This window comes from Lepidothrix coronata, unplaced genomic scaffold (genome assembly GCF_001604755.1).
Source record: "Lepidothrix coronata isolate B3197 unplaced genomic scaffold, Lepidothrix_coronata-1.0 Scaffold292, whole genome shotgun sequence".
Classification (NCBI taxonomy): Eukaryota; Metazoa; Chordata; class Aves; order Passeriformes; family Pipridae; genus Lepidothrix; species Lepidothrix coronata.
Genome location: NW_016690472.1, coordinates 481523 through 499249, shown reverse-complemented (window position 1 = coordinate 499249; position 17727 = coordinate 481523).

Genomic DNA, 17727 nt, shown 5'->3' with positions numbered 1-17727 from the left:
TGGGAAAACAAAATTAGAATAGCAGTAGGCAAATAGCTGGTATTCATGCACACATCTTGAAAAGACTGAGGAAAATGAGGTGAGAACTGAAGTGAGGCACCAGTGTCTCAGTTTCCTCAGAAGAGACTGTGAGGAATATCTGTGTGTCAGATGAGAACAGCAGATGGTCATCTGGATATGCAGAGTAAAATAAACACTAAAGGTGAGCCACCTCTCTGAGAGGAATCAATGGAAGGCATCAGAAACAAATCTTGACATCCATCCTCTAATTTCTTTGGAAGAGAAGGGAAGCTGGATTTGCACCTTCCCTCCCCTTCCACGCAACAACAAACACTATAGCCTCTGGCTCTGAAATAATCTTAAAAGCCTGTAGATACATTCTCGTGCCATGTCATAATTCTAGTTCTGTTTGAAATTGTATGTGACTGGCCACAGCATCCCTGAAGTGAAAGCTGAGTAACTTTTGTGTGTCTTTCTGGCAAACCCAATTAGTCTGCCTCTTTCTTAAAGGAGAAGGAGAGCTCGTAGCTCTGCCTTCTGCACAGCCCGCAGGGAGCAGAGGAGCTGGCAGGGACACTCATGCGTGAGCGAGGGGCCGTCCCTGTGTGTGCAATGTCATGAGAGGAGGAAGGTCGTTCGGACCCATTTCTCAAAGAAAAAACTGAGTCTGTTCATACTGCTTCTCCCATGATGATCCCGTTTCCAAATCGCTGGGAAATGCAGCTGTGCTGCCCTGTAGGTGTGAGTCCCCGGTGGTTATGAGGGGAACAGGCAGAGATGGAGTTGAATAACTTGTATGGAACACACACACAGCACATGCTGATTAATTGTGCTGTGTCAGTGGCCTTGAAATGCTGCTGGAGACGATGTGGTGCCTGCAGGTTTTCCCAGCAGCTTCAGTCTCTGTCATGGAAAGATTAATGCTGTGAGACACGGGACATAAGGGTATAAACTGACCTCATATGCCCCATGATGACTTTTGGAATTGGTAGATAAGCTTGCTCTCCAGCTTTCTTGCTTTTAATGAGCTATTATCTTCCTGCAGGATCCTGCAAATAGTGCAATGACTTCTCAGTAATGCACAGGGGCTAAAATGGTGTCCTTTTATGGTAATCTCTTAGATGTGACACAGTTTTCAGTAAGGAGTTAATGCTGAAAGATTATTGCTACTGCTAGAGTGGATCACACAGGCAAATTTCCTTTTTTGTCTTTGGTTATAAAATCTAGAAGGAGAGGAAAAAAACCCCTTGAAGCAAAGTTTCTGATGACATTAACACCTACACGACCTACTGATGACAGGGAAAAGGGAGAGTCAGCCTATTCCCCCAGCCAGAAAGACATGAATACAGCAGCTGTAATGGATCCTTCTTACTCATATTTTCAAAAAGCCTAGACCAAACCCTCTAGAGCCAAAGCTGTACTTACAATGACTCCTAAAACTGAGGAAAGTTTTGTATGAGGGGACTGAATGTTGAAAAAGAGTTTTCATTTCTGAGCACACTTTTATCTTGTTTAAATACATATCTTCTTGTGTTATTTGTTCTTTTGACTTCAGTTTGAGCAAAATTAGCCTGATATAGGAGGGCTTTTGCTTAGTTTTATGTGCATTTTTATAGCCATCATATTCCTTTGGTGCGAAAGTGCTTATGTCCCTATTGAAATTAGGATTTAAGAACAAATAAGACTTTCTTAAATAAAAAAGAAATCACAAAATATTTTAAGGATATCCATTTAAAGTGTTAGGATATCACTTGATTAGATTTTGCCTGCCTTTACGGATATAGTGTTAAAAGTTCTTTTCAAAACTAAATATTATATTTGTGCGACTGGTGCTGTGAGTTCTTTTCCTGCTAACAACAACTTATGAGAATGTGTCTGATATATAAAATATGTATTTTAGTTGTGGAGACTTCAAAATGTTGAGGATGGGGGAATACACCTGTAGGAGTGTCTCTGAAATCTGAAAAGATTTCCTTGCTTGTTGATGTCCTCTCACAACTATCTTCTGCAAAGTGTGCAGACAGGTGTCTGCAGATAGGTTGTCTTAACACTGTTTGCCCTGGTAGTGAATAGATGTAGAGAGAAGAATAGGAAGGATACAATTCTTAGCAATCCAGCCTTTGATTCACCCTTGCTTTCCAGGCTCAGCTGGTGTGGATCTTTCTCACATTGGAGGAAAAAAGTCAGAGGAGGTGGATAATGGCTGTTAGTTTAGTTCTCTCACCCATTTAATCTGTCGTGTCTATTGTTTCCTCACCTGTATGTAAGTCCTGTGTCCTTCCATCCTGTTATAAAAGGGTCTTATTAGTTGAGTGAACAAGCAGTGAAGCTGTAATTAGTCTGGTAGTAAGTAGAGCTTTTTTTCGAAATCACATGTTTTTTGAGTAATCATTTTATCTAGAGCCCTGCAGGAATATCTACTGTTTCTGCTTTGGCTCAAATGTACATTTTGCTCTAATAGTTTTAAAATAGACTAGACTGGAAGCTTTCCTGTTTGACTGATGTCTTGATTTGGATGTCAGTGCATCCCTTCCTTAAATAAGAGGACCTTAACTGGTTTGAATCAAAGCCCATTAAACTTTTGAGGTGATGGTAAAATGGCTTCTGGGTGCTTTCAGCTTTTGGATCTTGCTCGCATTATTAGAGGGGTCAGGTTTAACTTTGAATACAATGATCTTGAGATAGCCTTATTTTCCTGAAGATGCTCTGTTTCCAGCTTATTCAGGATGTCGGAAATTCTGGGCAGAGGAGGGTTTTTGCATAATCCACCAGGAGAAAGGCACTGATAAGACATGAGAATAACCATATGTGTAAACTGCTAGGTAGGTGACCATCAGAGCTGGCAGAGAAGGCGTAGTGAAGAATTGGAAGTTCAGAGTTAAAACTTCTAAAAGGCTTTGTGTGTGTGTGTGTATGTGTATATATATAAAATTATCTGCTGAATTGCAGGGGGCATTTAAAATGTCAGGACACTTTTTTTTTTTTTAGAAGCGTTGACAATGAAGTTTGTGGAGACATATTCTGAGGCCCTGGTTAGGCCAGGAGAGTTGTTACCACAGTTTCAGTTAGGAAATATTGACCCAGTCCTCCCATTCAGCTCCACACTGGCAGATAAGCTTTGTCAGGGATTGAGAGCCTCAATAAAACTGAGAGGCAAACCCATCCACGAGGTGACTTCATTGAAGTCAATGAGTCACAACAGCCCACAGGAACATTCAGCACAAAATTAATTTCTATGTAACTAACTAGTTTTATTAAAGAGGTAGATTAATGTGACTTAGTTTTTAAATCTCATGGTCTATTATCTTCTTGTCTTCTCAGCTCTGTTTACTTCAACAGGAGCTGCCATTCTGGTCAACAGTAAGTAGTGGGTCTCTATGGCAACTTTCAACGAAAGAATTATTTATTTGTATACGCACACACATTTTGTACCTCTTGTATACCTTCAGAGACATGGTTGAATCACTGCAAAGAACAATTTATAGTTCTATCTTTTAAATAAATCACACTCTGCCCTGTTTCAGGCCCACCAAGGGACAATACTAAACAACTGAGACTTGTGCACAGAAGAAACTATGTTGTGATGCAGGAATGTTAGATGTGGATGGGGTGATATACACTGATTCTTTGCTGAACATGTCTAAGTTCAGAGACATCAAGCTGTGTACGTTTTCATCCTTTTTATTCTTTGGAATTTGAATGAGCTTAACAAACTTATTATAGGCTAATACATTTGCAAATGTATGGAAAATATTAGAGTTTATCACCTTCAACTGTATGTGAGAGAAAAGTGGTATTATCCAAGTAGGCTGCAACTGAAATGAATCAAGAACAGCAGCTGTGTATAGTGTATTAATGAGAAAAGCTAAGAAACTGTATTAAATTCACTGTTTTTTCTTTGGAGGTTTCATAGAATTTCTATGAATAAGCTGATTTCTGTGAAGGAACAAAATACCACAGTATTTGCTTTATAGGGGAAGAATAAGACATGGCAGGATTACCTAAGCCTATACCATGAGGCTAAATGTACTTTCAGGTAACATTTTTGACAGGGTGATGTGGATTAAACTGTGCATAATACTTGTTCCACGTAAAGAAAAGAAAAACCTTCATACTGTTAGGTACTTCAGAGTCTTATCTAGCCCCAGATTTTGGTATGGGTGGGATATGCTAGAAAGAAGTGCTTCCTGAGGCTAAAAGTGCTTATTTTTTTATTGCTCAACAGCTCTCCTCTGCCTCTAGATATTGTTGTCTAAATAGTTTTGTAATAAAGAGCCCCAGTAGGTCATGTCAAGCTTGTTTATTATCATTACTCCTAAAATTTTTTTGGTGTTATTTTTGTGAAAGCCAGGCAGTGTCACTAAAAGCCCTGTGGTGCTTAGAATCCCTGAAAATGAGTCAGCCTTAAATAATTTGTAACAGACAACCACTGCTCTATTTTCCAAATATGTGAAAACTATTAGCAGTTGCTGCACAAGTTAATTTGACTTTTAATTGCATGGTGTTTGTCTGTGAGCCAGAAAATATATAGAGCAGGCTTTGTTTATTGCCACATTATGCACCAAAAGCATGTGCCTGTCAGCTTACCCTGAGGATAAACACCAACTTCTCCAGCAATGATTCTTCTTTTGGGAATCCTACTCTGTGGTGGAGCTGCAACTTTTTCAGAATTTTGCTACATCAGAAATGACATGCGGCCTGGCTTACATATAGGTAGCAAAACATGGAGAAAAGGATGTATGAGTTGCAGTAAAATTGCCTCTTGTGTAATTGTTGCCATTTTGTGAATGTTTCCCAGGCATCTGCGGTGCTGTGTCTTAGGAGGCAAAGTCACGATGTTTGTGCACATTGCACACCAACATAAAGCAATATATATGTGTTGTGAGACTGGTTTTAGCAGCAGCCCTGAAGTTATTGCTTCTCTTCCTTCTGGCCAGTTGGTCATGCCCCACAGGAGCTTGTGAGATGTCTGATTTCAAAGGCAGGGTTACTGCCAGGGCTCCTTTTTGGGGCAGTAAAATCATTCTGCAGCTCAAAGTAGCCCTTGGTAGTTCAGTTGTCTTCATGTCTGTGTACAAGTTTTATTTATCCAGAAGACAGTGGTCATTTTGTTTTACAGGTTATTGTTGTTCTTGTGCTTCAGATTTTCTTGCCAGGTCAGAGGCTTGAAATTCTTTGCCCATGTATAGCAGGAGTGCATTTTCTTTCTCTGTTTCTAAACCCTTTAAACATTTTAATCTGTTGACTTGGGAACAATTAATAATGTCTTGGTAATAAATTTTGAGAGATATTTGACAAGAAAAGTGCTATTTATAGAAAATATATTGCATAGTCCATAATAAACCTTATTTATAAATGGTTGGGGCTTTTTTCTTACAGAATGCAGTCTAATATTGCTAAGATGGGGGAAGGAAAGTTTCCTTTTAGAATTCTAATAATTAAAAAAAAAAAAAGAAGAAAAGAACCCCACATAAAAATCACTCTAGCAACTACTAATGAAAAACTTTAATCTACTCGTTAACACAATTATATGTCAATAATCTGATGCTTGTATAGACCTGAAGATGTTTTTCTGGGGGTCTATATGTGCTTTTTCTTTGGTTCAAGTGAGATCATGAGAGGAGTCCCTTTGTTTTCTTGCAGTGCCATACTTCTTTCAGGAAAAGCAAGGTAGGGTAGGGGATTCCTTAAAAAATTTTGGAAAACATTTTCACATATTTTTGACCAACGTCTGTACTGTAGTTGACAGAAGCATAAACTAGAGATGCTGTTCTACTGCCTCAACTCTCAGGCTAACACCACAAGTTTGTTTACTATTTTAAGATAAAACAGAATGCAAAATACAGCCACATTGAATGTGAAATTACACCAGTAACTAGGGTTTCAGATTAAAAGTTCAGAAAGTCATTTGCTGTGTTCTTGAATTGATGCCTTTTTCAAGTATTTGTGTAAAATGTAAATTTTATAATTCATAAGATTTAAACGAAACAACTAATCAGAACAATGTCTAAAGTTCTTCAGAGTTAATAGAAAAATCATCATAAATTGTTGGAAGCTCTGCTCATCAGCTTCATTTATTAGGCTGTAAAACACAGCTGTCAAGCTATTAGTGGCTCACAAAACAACCTCTCCACCCCTCCTTTTATTCCTGGTATGAAATTTCAGCTAAACAGATGAAACCCTTGAATCCAAATACTGTTTGAAGTCCTTCCTCATTAAGTTTTCCTGTAGATTTTTTTTTTTTATTCTTTGAAATGCTTATGGTAAATGTATGTTTATTTATCTGTGTCACTCAGGAGTACTTGTGTTTTCAGTGTCCATATCAGAAGATAGGTCTGCAATTAGTGCTTGTCACCACATCCTGCTTTTTCAAGAGACTTGATGTTGAAGAAAGTAAGATTTGGTGGGTCAGTTGGGATGTTATTTCATATAAAATGTGAACTTATCATACTGTGACTGAGACACATAATTAAAGGATCTAGTTGATGAAGAGCAAAGGCAAAGATTCCAGAAAGCAATTAAACCTATTCAGGTTCTGAATCTTTAGTGCTGTCTGGTGATGCCTTTTTCTACTGACTGCAGATAAAGTCCAAATGTGTTCACATTCATATTTAAATGCTGAGCAGGATTGTGCTTTTAGCACATCTCCTATTTGTGTCTCCTCATATGTCTGGGCAAGCATGGAGTGATCTTGGAGCAGTGTTCCATGCTCCTCTCCTGCAGAAGGTTGTGATCACACTGTTTTCAGTAATGTATCAGATATTTGCTTTTCTGTGACTTAAAATAATATATGACACAAAACCCAATGAAGGGAACGTTGTCTATGCTTGTGAGTTCACTTTTACAAAGCTGTGCAATTGCAGAGCTTTGTGGTCCTAAATTATTCCATAGTAGTTTAACACATGCTATTGATAGAATAGAACTTTGCCCCTCAAGAGCTTCTTCCAGTCTTTGAGCCAAAAAAAAAAGAAAAACAACTGTCATGTTTGTAGAGGCTTGTAAATTCAAAATTTCGTGTTGAATTCCAATGGATATTCATGCAGGATGTTTCCCTGCATTTCCTCTATTCTCATTTTATTTGGCTTTGGGACAACTTTAGAGTGGCCAAGCCTGAGAATTTTCTGCAAATCTTCTGAATGCCTCTACTAGACCGATCTGGGTGTGCTCCCACAGCTGAATTGGGGTATATTTCTGGGTTGACAGTATATGGAAGTATTATTTTTGTGGAAACTTTTGGAAACAACGAAAGAGCCCTCCCTAGGGATTGTACTAACTAGGGTCAGTGGATTTGAGTTTATATTAATTATAGTCATGTTTAATATAAGAATTTTCTCTTGGCATAAACATGTATCAGTCTAATTGCCACTGATTGGGCACAGAAATTGCATAAACAAGAATTAATGAGGAATTTATAACTCTATATACTTGAATCACAATAGGGATGGGATTGGAATAAAGTGTTTCCTGAGAGCTGGAGATAGCTGGAACAGCAGTTCAGATCTATTTACAAAGTCCCTTTTTTATGGAAGTCCTCTTATAAAGAAGCTTTCTATAAATCAGCACATTGCATTGGTTGACATCAGGCTACTCTTGTTTTTTGTATGTTGTATGCATGTGTATAATCTGTATTAATAATTATATATAGAAAAAACACTGCAGCAACTTCAGCATCAGAAATTACTTTTCTTTCTTAAATATTTATTAAATACCTTAAATTTGGTATGGTATTTAATGTATAATAATTTAATGTATAATATTAAATATTAAATCATGGGAAGGACTTTTATGAGGGTCAAAATACTGCAATTACACATAATTTTTTCCTGCTGGAAGATGTTTGACATGTTTTTATACATCTTGAAAACATTCAAATAAGATCAGATACAAGTTTTTGAAAATGGTAGCTTTTAGATCAGGAACCAGACAGATTAATGTTTTGTGAATTCGATTAGAGTCCAAATTGTCTGAATGAGTTTGATACCAGACAGCTAACCAAAGTTCTTTTTTTCCTCTTGAATTGGATTAAACTGTCGTAGTCACAGCAATTATGCTGTGGTTTCTGGGCAGTTTACTGACTTTTATTATATAAATAAATTTTAAGGAATTTTGTGAGTTTGACCTTTTGTCACATCAGATAGCATCAGGTGTTTGGAATGAAATCAGCTGGCTAAAGAACTGTTGAAAAGCCAGATTTGCTCAAGCATATGATCATTATTGAAGATGGATTATACTAACACTGCAGAAGATCTTTGAAACCTCTTGAATAATTCTAAGGGATATTTTTCTAATTTTTAGTGTTTAGTTCACATCAGGTTTTTTATTTCTGTGTTGGAAATGAAGCCTTGAAAATTAGGAAATATTGGATGGTAATTACATTTCAAATAATTTGATACCATCCTGATGCATTTGTTCTAGCTAGGTAATAACTACTTATTCTGCTTGCATACAAAAAGTATTAAGTACCAGAAATATTTATCTCATAAGCCATTTTTGTTAGATTGAGGTCTTCATTTAGTCAAATCTAATCTTACGGAGACTGAGGTTGTTAACTAAACAGTCAAAAAAGTCGTTTCTGGTGTAGCTACAGTACATGTAGCTGGGCTGAAATTATTCCTGGAAATTGAGCTGGAATTGCTGATAGGGGTAATGATAGCTAATGAAAAATCACAGTGATAACTCATTTGTCACAGACTGAAACAAAACTTTGGGGAAAATGAAATATTTCTCTTTAAAATAGGAAACCGAAATGTCTTGGAAGTCTTTGGGCCAGGCTCTATGTAATGCCTAAAAAGAACTTTCAAAGGCTATTACTTAGCCCAAAACATCCAGAAGAGGTGGTAAGGTGTCTTTGAAGTTTGATCATACAAGGTACTCTTATGTCTGGAAAAAAGAAAAAAACAACAACCCAAAATAAAAATCCAACCCACAGTATAAAGCCTGAACTGAACTCTTTCTGACCTGATCTTGCCCGCTACCTTCATTTGTATTGTGAGGAATGTCAGAGCTGATGTGTCTCCAACTGGGCTCTGCATGAAAAAGGTGAATGGAAGCAGAAATGGTTGATCATTATTCTCTTTTTTTTTCTTTTTAGTTGCTTAATTGTATCTTAGCTTTGTATACAGTGACTTTTCTGTGTTACCTCTTTCTTGATGTCAACAGCCTCATGTACTTAAAGGGTAATGTCATTTGGGCTTCAGAAAGCATTGAAAAGTCAATGGAAAATGTGAACTACTGAACTGGCATATTACAAGGACAAAAACATCAAATCAGATGAGCAGAAAACAGTTCATTTTGTTCTTGAATAACAAAGGATAGTCTATATGCCTAGGAGGGGGATTAATATTTCAGGTTTAATTTTTAAATAAAATAGATTTAAAAACAAAGAATAAAGTAGTTCAAGGGACTCAGGGTCAGTTCAGTAGGTGCATGTAACACACCTAACAAAAGAGCAAAAACAGTGGTTTAAAGAGAGTTTGAAATTCCTGGGCTACTTAAGGGCTTCAAATTAGAGCAAGGCTGATGTGGGCTTCTGTCCCTTCATAGAATCATAGAATATACTGAGTTGGAAGGGAGCCACAAGGATCACTGAGTCCAGTTCCTAAGTGAATGCCCATGTAGGGATCAAAGCCATGACCTTGGTGTTATTAGGACCATCCTCTCATCAGCTGAGCTGATCTCAGGGGCATCTAGGGGGTTACACTGGCACTCAATCAGCACTTAGGCTTTTCTTGCCATTGTTTTGGGTGAGACAACCAGAAGTCAAATAACACTTTGTTCTTTTCCAAAAATGGGAAACCAGAGTTCTTACACAGTCAATTCTCAGTCTTATTTATTATCCCAATAGGAATGGGGTAACTGAGGCTCAGAGAAACAAGAAGACAAATGTAGTATTTATATGATAAATTAAATAAAATCATCTCTATCCAACATTCAAATGTCATAGTCTTCAAATGCAGACCTTTATCTATGTTTTCTTAGATTATGGAATGTTCTAGGAAAAACTTAATGCTTCCTTCTCTTTCAAAGGTATTGCAGGTTCCATTTCTCTTGCACTCTCTCTGGCTGTTACTTGACCTAGACCAAACGAGCTACAGCTGGTTTAAATGCCACAGCTGACTTGAATTGTTTTGAGTAAAGAGGATTAAGAAGCCCCTACCCAGGTTGCATAGCTGGCAAACCTGAGGTGGTGAAGCAATGACCTGGTGCAGTGCAGCAGGGGACAGTGGTAGAGTTGCCTGGCAGAGCTGAAGACAGCCAAGGTAGGTCATGGCCTTACTTCATTAACGTTGTGTGTTCGTTTAGAGGCGCTCATTTTGCTTTGTGGAACTCCTGGTGATCTGTGTGTCTCACCATGCAGCCCTACAATGCCTTTGTCCCCTTCAGATTTGTCATTACTGATGGTGCAGGCTTAGTGATGGCAGAGCTAAAAATGAACTGTGAAGTTCAATCAATTTACTCTTTACAATCAGGTTTAATTAACTTCAAGGATTAAAAGCAGAAGCTTAAGGGAAGCTGCCAGTGACCTCTTAGCAAAACATGGAAGACTGAATGTTGTTGAACTCTCAGAACCAGAGTTCTAATGAAGACAGTAGGTGGCAGAAAAATCACTCAGTTCTAGGAACTAAACCAGGGACAAGATCCATTATCCTGCAGTCAGTGTCTGCTTCACCTCAGGCTCAAAATTCTGCTCTGTGGCTTCTTTAATGTGTGTTCTGGAAAGCAGTCAGAATGTAGTTTAGATACATGTCTATTTGATTACAAGCAAATCACCCCCGTTTACCTGAAGCCTTGGTTTAGGATAAGCTTCCCTCCTTGGGGAGGGAGGAATTAGCTTTAGTTAAGTGAACCTTATGAGGTGACTGAGAGGGGACCTCAGCAGTGCCTGTCACTCTCTGAAGGGAGGTGTCAGAGGATGGACCAGGCTCCTCTGGGGGATGCCAAGCAACAGGATGAGAGGCAATGGGCAGAAAGTGAGGCACAGGAATAAGACTGGGTCCACCTGGATAAGGCTGCACGACCCACTGTGGTCCCTTCCAGCCTGAGGCATTCTGAGCCAGTACTATCAGAGAATTCTTCTGTTGCAGGGATAGAGAGATTAGAAATATCCTGTTTGTTTTGATAAGCTTTTTCTGTCTGTGAATTTTTTTTCTCTTTTCCCAGTCAAAGGAATGTGTGTGAATATGCAGTATTGATGATGATACTTTCAGTTTTGCAATTGAATAACTGTAACTGTGATAATTTCTGGTCATATTCAATGTCAAAATATCAAATTGCTTGAAAGATTTGCTTTCATGGCCACCACAGAGTGAAGCATCAAACATTTCTTTTTTGAGAGGTGAGAGTATTTTTTTCCTCTGACAGAAATTACAACTTCTTTGCCGTTTCTAAGTTCTTTATTTCTACTGTTTAGCTGTCTGGGAAGGTTTATGTAAAAGGTAATGAGTGAATAACCACTTAGACAAAAATGGCAGTTTTGTTCTCTGTTTGTAAACTGTCATGTTCACATTGGTTAATATTGTTGCAAATAGTTGCTTGCAGAAATATATGTAGAAGCAATAATTACCATGTTGATATTTGTGGAAAGCAAGTGCTTTTTTGGGTAAAACTGAAAACCTAATTCCAAGATTAATCTCACAAATTTAGCAGAAATGATAGAAGGTGTCAATTAGTTAAGACTTGAACTTCAAACGTTTTCCGGGCCTGTCTATGGAAGATTTTTGATCAGATATTTAGGAAAACAGTATTGAACACCAATATTCCCTGCTTGATTGTTTTCTGGCTTCGGCAGAAAGAAAGGAAATTAAAAAATGGATTTTCATTTCGAAATGTTTCAGTGTTATGTAAATATCTTAAATTATGTTGGGTTTTTTTTCTGAGTCTCAGTGACCAGAAGTAATAAAACCCTGACACTGGTGCCTTCTGCAAATGTGTGCAGTGTCATATATTTCGGCTAAAGTCAATTTCTGTCTGGGTAACTTGAGAACTAAATCTTTCCTGAAGTTGGAATCAATGGCTTGACCAGACATTTTTTGCCTGAAATGACAGTCAACGTGACAATTTGGTTTTAACAGGACACTGAAGAATGATAATTAATGGGTGGCTGAACTTTTAGTCTGCTTCTATGGATAAAAAATTCATAGACAGGGAAAATTAGGACCAGTAGATGCTGGTGTTTAGCTTTCCAGTTTGGTTTACATAATGTGAAACAACTGTTCATTAAAATGTGTAAATGTTTCCACAGACATTGTGTAGACATCTAGGAAGGAAATTATTGCCTTATTTTGATTTTCTATTGCAAACCATGAACAGTGAAGCTGTATGTGTGGTTAGGGTTTGATTTAATTCTCTGTACTAGGAAAAAAGAGTTGTGAATAGTAGATTCCACTTGTTCCTCTAGAAAATCTGGCTCTTAGAGGATTGAAGTTGAACATTGAAGCATTGAGCTTTTCTGTACTCTAGTGGGTAATGCAGCTGTGTATCTGTAAAGTTCATCTAGCTCCAAATATATTAAAAAAAATACTGTTTTATTAAGAATTCCAGCTAGAACTTTGAATATTTTTCTTCCATAACAATAAAAAAGGGCAAAGAAATAGTATAGTTTATCTTCAAAGAATTTCAAATATCACTGATATTTGTCAAAAAAAAAAAAAGAAAAAGCAGGAATTCTTGAAGGCTTAAGAGGTTTATAATTTGCCTTATAATTTTCCTTTGGCCAATAATTTTTCCTGCTATTGGCTAGCTCATTTTTGAATGTCAAGTGGTCTTTGGATGTATTTGGCTGAATTTCTGCCCAAGTCACTGTGAATTAGCATTGTGTGAGATGTAACGATCTGAAAAAGATCAACCAGTATTATGAAAATCTAAACATGTACAGTAAGGATAATACCTTGAAATAAAACCATCCACTGATTTTTAAATACTTTACAAGAGACCAACTCTCTTAACATGATTAGCCATTGTGTTGAAACATGAATTGATGGAGCATATGGCAGCAAAAAAATATTTTGCTACTTGTGACTCCTTGTGTTATTCTTTCAGTTCGTTAGATGTTTGAAAACACACTCAATGTTTCTTTAATTTGCAAGATACATCAAGCTTCTGAATTGCTGAAATACTTGATAAGGAGCTGTCCTTCCTTAGCCACTTATGTTTTTGCTTCCAAAAAATTCAGGGTTTCAGGCTAGTTTAGGAGCTGTTAGGTATAAAGTCCTGATGTTGGAAAACTGTAGCAACTTGTAATTATTTCAGTTCTGCAAGAAACTTTACGATGTCTCTATATGTTCTGGAACATCTCAGTTGTTACCTGTTGTTCTGATTTCATAAGGAGCTGTGCCTTTCGAGTGTTTCACTCCCCAAAATTAGGTGAGGGCAGACCAGGATTTGTCTTCAGTCTTGTAAGAGCTGAAAGAGCAGTTTCCAAAGGGGCCAACACCTTCAGACTGATCTACAATTGTTTGGTGGTTAAACTTCAAACCTGGTTTATTTTTGCCTTTGATTTGTTTTTAATCTGATTGAATGAAAGGAAAACCCTTTTAATTCTTAAAGGGTGACTATTTTGGTTTTGTTCTTTTACCTCTGCTTGTGGTGCAAGGTAACCAAGCTGGAAATTCTATTTGTTTATTTTATTGTGCATTTATTTTTTGTTTTGAAAGAAAAAAAGGTGTTAAATTTCGCTATGGAAATGTCTGGGCTTACCTTCCATTTTCTGTATTTTTTTTTACTTTGTCTTCAGCTGTATGAATACACAAATCTGCCCCCCCAGGATGGAGCACTTCCATATATTAAACCTCAGCTTTTCTTTCCTTATGTGTTTAAAGTCTTTGGAATGGCAATGCCATGAGAATACGAGAATTTCTCTGTATTTTAAAGACATGTAAAACTTAGTGTTTAAATCAGAAGAAAATGAATTGTCTAGCAAGATTGCCCTGCAAAAATAATTCTGTATATAATCTAGCACAATAATTTATTTAGTTATGACACCTGCTGGGTACATTTCTGTAACATTTCATCACATTCTGCACACGACTGATGCTTTTCAGTCCGAAGCAAAAGGAGCTGTGCAGATTATGCTTGAATTAGGCATAAGGTTTATTTTTTTTTTTTGTAAATATCAACTTTATGCAGCTCTAGACTAGTGTATGTTCATGCAAATGATCTTACTCCTTTACCTGGATCCATGCTGGCTCCAGATTTCTGTTGTTGGCTGAGGTGGATAGTTAAATCTTATGAGCTTCTTATAAGACCAGAAGATTGGTTCTTTGACCTGTTACTTTGAAATTTGAGAACTGTGCTAAATATACTCTGCTATTGAGGATAATGTGGTGGAAAATACTGAGTATTTGGATGTATGTGCTGCCTGGGCCTATAAATGTATGATAGGCTGATATTCCTGTATATTCTGAAGGAGCATAGTGGGCACTGACTGTTCTGCCGTGCCAAGGAGTCGTTAATCTTGTAGCAAGAGTATGAAGATGGTTTTATGGGAAATGGTGAGACTTGTGATAGCATAGGGAAAGATTATATTGATGTAAGGGGAACATTGAAGTGGCCAGTGTCCTTTTTTAAATTCAGCTTCATCTTTTATAGTCACTGCACTTTACAAAGGTGGATACCTGATCTAATTTTTCCTGTCTCAGCTTGCATCTAGAAGCATAATGAGAAATAACAGAATGTAGCTTGACAGCTGCAGTGATCATTGGCTGAAGGGCTGTGACTGCCCTTTCTCTTCTCAGTCTGTATTACACAGTGGTTTCCCAGGTGTGTCATCAGCCTTATGAGAGAAATTCCCTCTTTTGCAACTTTGGCCGAATTTGAGGGCAGGACCTGTGAGGGGGCTTGGCTTTCCAAGGCCAAGTTCTTTAGTTCTTGACTCTCAGACTGGAATCCACAGTACTGAGTTAGGCAGCAACCTTCCTGCAAGTGTGTATGTGTGTGTATAGAACCTTCTGGGAGAGGAAAGTCCCTGAGAGGACTTGTGGGATTGTGGGCCAAGGCATCTCCAAGATATATCTCATGGATCTGGACCTTTGTCTGTCTGGGTCTTCTGTAAATGCCACTGATAACATGCCTTTAGGAGGATGTTGGGAAGATAAAGGCACTTGGTTGCTTTCAGGAGGGTACTAAAACCCCCACAAAATTCATAGGTAGCCTTGAAAATAGTACTGAAGAAAATAGGAGTGAGAGAAGTGGGGAGGGCTGCAGTGGGAGGTGTGGAAGCAGGCAGCAGCAGAGAGTTTTGGCAGAAAAGGTTGCTCAAGTTACTCTCAGAGCCATGTAAATTACAAATCCTTTCAAAGGCAAAGGGCTTCTGCCACTTGAATGACTTAAAGTCCTTAACTGAAAATAAGTCTCCAATGCAGAAGTCAAAGAAAATTAAGGCACATTTCTTTCCAAAATGTAGGAGAGGGTACAACATTGTGGGTTTTTTTTGTTTGTTTGTTTGTTTTTCTTGTGGGGGTTGGTTTTGTGCTTTAAAATTTTAACAACTGTAGGATTGAAGTGTTCTAATACTTGGCTTGTGTAATGCCATTGCTCTGGTCTGTCCAAGGTCTTTCAAAACTTTATGGAGATAAAGTTTTATTATCACTGTTTTTACAGCTGAGGAAGTGGAGGGCCTTTCTGTTCTCTAGGAATTGCTTTAGATTTATTGCTGGAATTACACGCTGGTGGATTATGCAAGTAGGCATTTCTGGATCTCTTTCAGTTATAACAGTGCACTGTTTTAAAAAGGCTAAACTGATTTCTCTGAACTTTTTAAAGAAGTCTTTGTTACTTTACTTGCTACTTTTAAACACATGGTTTAATTTCCCTCTTTGTTCTCTTCGCATTTAGAAGAGCATTATATTTAAACTTTTTGGCAGCATTATTGATTTGTTTTATAATAAAAAACAATCAGATGTGTTTTGACTTTTCCTAGCCTTCAATTTTCTTTTCAAAGATTATTTTTTGTTATGCTTCTGCATTTTAAACTAACTTAGGTTATAAATATTAGCTTAGGTAAGAGGGCAAATTGAAATTTCATGTTTACTTCTATGAATCTGAGATGCTGAAGAATCAGGGATGCTGACACTGTTGTTGGTACCACTAACAGCACCCAGTGCCTAATCTACCTCTTCTGTTTTGGGTGTTGAAATAGGTTGTTACTTACATTCCTGATTTTGGGGTAAATTAGGGGAATATCAGATGCAAAATCAGATAGGAAACTTGGTTTCTCCTCTTTCCAGGAGGACAAGACTACTCCGTTATTTTAAGTAATCCCTGCCTAGTTTTACTTCCATAATAATGTCCTAATGCTGAGTCTCAAAGACTTGCCAGTTGATTGAAGCTTGGTGAAAATGGTTGATAGGAGAATGTCGTGGTAAAATTTTGTAAACAGATTTTTGCTGAACAGCAAATTGATTAAATGTTTCACAGAAGTTTCTTTTAAAGCATTTTGAAATGTATTAACTTTTAATTTTTTTAAACTAATTTGTGGGTTCAGGTGTTTGACATTATTAAAAACTGACATCCAAAAATTTCGTTATTCAGTTTTCAGATTTATTAAATTAATTTAAACCGTGTTTTCCCTTGCTTGAGGAATATAAACAAGTGATGGCTGTGCCTTAATAATATTGAGATCTGCTTAAAAAAAAAACACTGATGAAAGTTCAATTAGCTTCTGTACATGCCAAGGATCAAATTTGTATGTAGATAAGAGAGATTGCCTAACAAAATGCACCTTTGGAAATAGTGCTTCTCATAATTTTGTGATGTTCCATGTGGAAATATAAGAAGGTGGTGTAAGTTATAGTGTAAAAATATAAAATAATCATTGTTACCTATTCTTCCTTCATGTTGGATAAGAGCTTTTTCCTGGCTGATCCATAAATAAAGAATGATGTGCTTATGACTACTACTACTTAGGGCAAAATTAATGGGGCAAAAGGCTTTGCTTGTGAAATGGAAAACAATGTAGCCTTGGGGAATTATATCTGCTGGGCTATGCATTTTGATTCGTGTTCCTAACAGGTCTTGATTATTTCCTTTCAATCTGTGGTTCCCATTGCATTACTGTAGTTACACTCCTGAGGGTAGTTCAGATGCAGAAATTCATCTGCCCACTGCATCCACTGGACACCAAAAGACGTCAGTGGGCTCCTGAGGGTTGAGCTACGTGGGTTTCCTCCCTTTTGGGTTTTTGCTTTTAGCTCTCTGCCAGTGTTTAGAGTCAGCTCAAGACTGGCTCCTGGAGGCCCTTTGCCTGCTGCTCTCAGATCCTGCTCCAGAGGTGCCTGTCCCTGGGAGTCAAGCACTCCAGCTCTGGGGAGAGACCAATGTTGAGCCAAGGATCAGCTGCCCCTGCGAAGCTTTAGCTGGGAATAGGATTGACAACAAGCAGAACTTTCATTTCGCCTTTTAATTGACTGTCATGAGTAATTTTTGGTACATAAGACTTTTCTTGATACTCTTTCTATGTGCATATTTGTCAGATTTTATTTAAATAATTTTATACACAATATTGGGATAATCTGTTACATTAATGCACAGCTTAAAACAGTTCTTATTTACACTGATCACAGAAAGACAGAGGTATGAGGACAAATACTTTACATTCACCATCTTTATCAGCATTTTAAGTATAGTTAACCAGCACACATCACACACATCCATATCCATATTTATAAGAAATGTACTTGTTTCTAATTACACACATGGGCATGTAGGTGTCCCCCTTTGGAAAAAAAAAAA